A 5,293-nucleotide genomic window follows, 5' to 3' on the forward strand; every position below is an offset into this window, starting at 1 on the left:
CACACAGGCGGCCAATGGATTTCGATTTACCCAAGTAGATATTTGAACTGGCCTATGACCTTGGTCAGAATTGGCATAAGGCGGGGCCCACTCTCCTTGGTAGCTTGGGAGACAGTATGTGCGCCCCATTGGTTGGACGTCTCCACCTGGCCTGACCCACCCTTGTATCTGGGCTTTGCAAGAAAGTTCCTCTGGGAGGAGCAGAGTCAATCTAAGTTTATTGCATAAACAACAAAACGGATCCCTTTGGCTAAGTAAGCCCTTACAATGAGGTAGTGACTTGTTTATAACTTTCCCCCACAGCTCTCGAATTATGGATCATCTTAACTTTTCTGTTAATTCCTAGCAACTTAGGGTAAATGTACTCATATATCTTTTTATTTCCTCAGTTGAAATCTTAAGCCAGTTGTCTTTTTTTTTTTTCCCCTTTCTTTAACATATTGATGAATTTGTATTCCTGGTCTTTTGAAATCCTAATCCTTGGGGCTCCTGGGTGGCTCAGTGGGTAAAGCCTCTGCCTTCAGCTCAGGTCATGATCTCAGGGTCCCGGGATCGAGTCCCGCATCGGGCTCTCTGCTCCGCAGGGAGCCTGCTTCCTCCTCTCTCTCTCTGCCTACTTGTGATCTCTCTCAGATAAATAAAGAAAAAATCTTTAAAAAAAAAAAAAAAAGAGAGAGAAATCCTAATCCTCCACGTTTCTCCCAGAGCGCGCTCACTCTGCTCGCTCCCGGGAGGGGTCGCGGAGGCGTCTCCAGACGGCCCCGCCCCCCAGACGTAGGGACACCTACGTGCCGCGGAGCCTTCTGGGAAATGTAGTTCAAAGGCGACTTCCTGTCTTTAAGCTGATTTAAAAAAAAAAAAGAAAGAAAAAAGAAAAAAAAAATAAACGCGTCTTCCACTCGCGCACGCGTACTCCCCTCGCACGGCCCCTGACGCTTTCGGGTTGCGCCCCTTCTTTGTCCTTCGGCGCCCAGAGACAGGCGAGTGTGGGCGTCTCTGCGCGCGCCCCCGGCCCCGCAGCCTCCCCGCCCGGATCCCGCGGACCCAGGGACACCGCCCGCGGCCCGTGGGGCAGGGAGGCGTGCGGGCCGGGGGCGCGGGCGGGCCGGGGGCGGGGCGGCCGCGAGTCTGGGGGCGCTGGGGCGGGTCACGTGGTCCCTGGGCCTGCGCGTCCGCCCACGGAGGCCCGGGGTCGGTGCCGGCGTTCGCGGGTGTTCGGGGGCGGATTTCTCCGGGCCGGCGGGTAGGAGGCGTGCGGGGGTCTCGCGGGGACAAGCTGGGGGTCGTGTCTGGCCTGCAGGCTTGGGGGTCTGTGCGCGCCGGCGCGTGGACGGGCGGGGGTTCGTCGCTCGCGGGCGGCGCGGCGGGGCGCGGGCCGGGCGAGGGGGCGTGGGGTCTGCGCCCGCCGCGCCGCCCGCGTTCGTGGGTGAGGCCTGCAAGAGCGGCCGCCGGGCGTCCGCGGCTGTGCGGGGGCCGCGAGCCGCGCACGTGCGCCCCGCGGGGCTGGGGCCGCCCCCGGACCCCGGCCGCGCGGAGGGTCTGGGGTCGCTGGGACCCCCCACCTCCACCCATCGCCTTGGCCGCGCAGACGGTCTGGGGTCGCTGGGACCTCCTGCGCCCCCGTCCCCGCCCCCGGCCGCGCAGAGGGTCTGGGGTCGCTGGGACCTCCTGCGCCCCCGCCCCCGCCCCCGGCCGCGCCGAGGGTCTGGGGTCGCTGGGACCCCTCCGCCTCCACCCATCGCCTTGGCCGCGCAGACGGTCTGGGCTCCTGCTGTCCGGTGACCTCCCGTCCCCCCGGTTCGGCCTCACCAGGCCAGCTCTGCCTCTCATCAGTACAGCTGTTTTTAAAGGCTTCTCGACTAGAACAAAACCCCCAAAACCAGAGGAAAAAATAACCCAGTGGTTTTTGGCAGCAGCTGAGGCTCGACGGTCTGTCTGCGTGTGGCCGCCTGTGCCCTTCGGACCGTCCGCTCCCGGTTTCTGGGGCTCACGGTTCTCTCCTGAAAATGCGGGAGTGCCAGGAAAGGGTCCCTTTTTCCTTCCTTCCTTCCGTCTTTCCCTTCTTTCTCCCAGTTGTGGTGCTTTCCGCGGTCATTAACGCTCTTAGTCATTTTAATGATTTGTTGTTTGTTTCAAATGTGTGGAGGTGAACTGAGCTGTGTTCTCGGGTTAAGCGCTTTACATTTCAAAAGATAAGTTTTGGGGGCGCCTGGGCGGCTCTGCGGGTTAAGCCGCCGCCTGCGGCTCAGGTCATGACCCCTGGGTCCTGGGATCGAGCCCCGCACCGGGCTCCCTGCTCCGTGGAGAGCCTGCTTCCCCGCTCTCTGCCTGCCTCTCTGCCTGCTTGTGGTCTCTGTCAGATAAAATAAATAAGTAAAATAAAATCTTTTAAAAAAAAGATGTTTTTTTAATAAGTAAGGCATTTTTTTATTTTTTAGACAAGGCTTAATTTTTATTTTTTTGGAGATAATGCTATTGCACACTCACAAGACTGCAGTGTCGTGGGATAAACACCTTTTATATGCACTGGGAAACGTGAAAAAAAAGATTTCCAGAAAAATATTAATTATTGAATTACGTGCTTTATGGTGACATTTGCGTTGTTGTGGTGGCCTGGCACTAAATCTGCCTGCCCTGGGCCCTGGCGGCAGCACGTGCCCCTCCTCCCTCCGGGCAGGCCCAAGGGTGCGAACAGCTCCCCCTGTTGTTAGCATCTGGGAGTGTCCCTCTGCTTTCTGCTTCCACAGCTCCGCGGAGCCGAGCATCTGTCTGATACGTGGGGCAGTTCTCCTTCTGTGTATACACGAGCTACGTTTATCTTGCATATCGTACAAATTGTGTGAACATCATTTCTTTCTTTCTCTCTTTAAAATTGTTCTAAAAATTGGCAGCTTCCTTTACTGTTCTATTACTCCATTACCGCCGAACTGACTAAAAGTGCCTTGTAAACCACCTGGGGGAGGTCTGTTTGCTTGCATCACTGAAAAACTTTTATTTTCTCTACATAAAATTGAGAAATGTCTAAACATTTAGCAAACAATATCTTAAACAAAAGGAAAAAAATTTTTAAAGTTAACAAAAGGAGAAAAAATTGTACTTTAAACTCTGCTAAGATAATTTATGAATTTAAGGTTAGTCTAATCAAAATTTTATGAAGTTGGAATAGGGAATTGTTGTTTAGGGTTTTCTTTTCCCTAGTTTTTCAAATCAAAATTTATTCAGATAGATACTAATTTACTTGTGCAGATTTCTAATACAAGCTTTTGCGTATGAAAACAGCACACAAAAATGTTCATGCCATAGAAAAATGTTCTTAAAAAATAATGTTGATTATTTTAAATGTTTGTATCCATGCCAAATTTTGATAATTATTAAAGTAACTGGAGATCTTTAACTTAAATCTTTAAAATTTTCTAGTTCTAGAGGGTCTGGTGAAAATAATCCATCTGTAAGAATTACAGGGAATGACACTTTAATAGAAAAATACTATCTGGAAACTATAATGCTAAATCTACTTGAATAAAAGCAATTGTACTATCAAATAACTATCTAACTATCTATCTAAATAATACCTAAACTAAAAAGAGGTAAGTCCAAATAACTTTTTTTTTTTTTAGATTTTATTTATTTATTTGACAGAGATCACAAGCAGGCAGAGAGGCAGGCAAAGAGAGAGGAGGAAGCAGGCTCCCCACTGAGCAGAGAGCCCGATGCGGGACTCGATCCCAGGACCCTGAGATCATGACCTGAGCCGAAGGCAGAGGCTTCACCCACTGAGCCACCCAGGCGCCCTAAGTCCAAATAACTTTAAAGACAGAAAACACATGCAGATGTTATACTGTGGTTGTGGGAGTTCAGGACGGGCCTGCGGTGAGCTCAGTCAAATCCGCAGGGGTCCCTGGTGGTGTGGCCCAGCTGCCTGGGCCCTCAAGTCCTGGCTCTTCTCCTTCCTGGGGGTGCTGATGATCCAGGGGTTCTCTGACACTTCTGGGCCTCTGTGGGCAGCTGGTGGAGGAGCAGGAGTAAAAGGGCCACTTGGGAAAAGCTGGAACATTTGCCTATTGTGATCACTTTCTTTCTTTAGCTTCTTGAGGCTTCTCTCGGTCAGCACAGCTGCCATCCAGCTTTCCTGAGCTCTCTTTGCATGGAAGAGGATCCCCTTTTGATAGTGCAAGCTATTTTCCTCCAATTCTCTCCTGGTGTCTTCAGCGATCTCCCTGTAGAAGTCTCGAGTCTGAGACATGGCCTTGATATTTCTACGTGTGCAGGAAATATTCCACTTAATGTCTGCGCACTGCTCTTCTGCCTCAGACCATTTTCTCTCAACGGGGCTGATGCATTCTTGATATAATTTAGGCAGAATTTGAAGCTTCTGTTTCAGCTGCTGAATCTCCTCTTCAAGCTGTGAATTTTCACGCTGCAAAGAGGCCTCCTTGGCTTGAAGATCTGTTATTTGTCCCATAAGCTCCTCATTCATTTGCTTTCCTTCCTGCAATTGTCTGGCTAGTTCCTGCTTTTTCCCTTCAGCACTTTGAAGGGACACATTGGAATCAGCATCATCAGTGACACCCTTCAGATCACCCTCTGACCCGTGGATGGGGCCATCATCATTTTCTGTTTCCCTCTTTTCCTCGACCTCACAGTTGACATGACCCAAATGATCTCCAAGGTGAGTGGGCCCGGGGAAGGTCTTCAGCAGGTTTTCACCCACCGGTACTAACTGGCTGACTTTCTCGTTCAGGGCCTGCTGGAATCCTGCGTTTGACTGTTCTAGCCTTTCTTTTTCCTGCTCCATTTCTTGGAGTCTCTGCTTCCATCTCGCAGTTTCTTGGGCGAGCCGTTCTGCACTCTGTAGATCAGGAGGGTTTCCATTCAAATGACCCAGGGTTTTCTTCCAAAGCTCTTCTCCATTCTTCTCTGAGGCTTTGAAGATGGGTCTGTCACCAGTCTCTTGAGACGATTTAGGAGGCTGGCCCTTCAGTAACTTTTTCAGAAAGTCAACAGTATTCTGAAGAGACAGCCTACAGTGGTTTGTATTTATTGCTGATAAGCACGAGGTTTTTAAGGTGGGAAGACTGGCCTCCGCCCCGGGCAGACCTTGGGCATCATCAGCTTGTGTCAGCGGTTCCATATTCTCAGTGCCTTTCCCACAGACTTCAGCGGGGGCGAAACACCTTTCGCCTGACAGCTTCACCCTTCTCAAAATGTGTTGTTTCTTCACTGGCAAAACCAGTATCACAGTTTATACCAGGATCTCCCAGGGAAATCCATGGAGACCTGAAACGTGTCTCCA

This window comes from Mustela putorius, unplaced genomic scaffold (assembly GCF_011764305.1).
Source record: "Mustela putorius furo isolate JIRA1106 unplaced genomic scaffold, ASM1176430v1.1 tig00001433_pilon_pilon_pilon, whole genome shotgun sequence".
Lineage (NCBI taxonomy): Eukaryota > Metazoa > Chordata > Mammalia > Carnivora > Mustelidae > Mustela > Mustela putorius.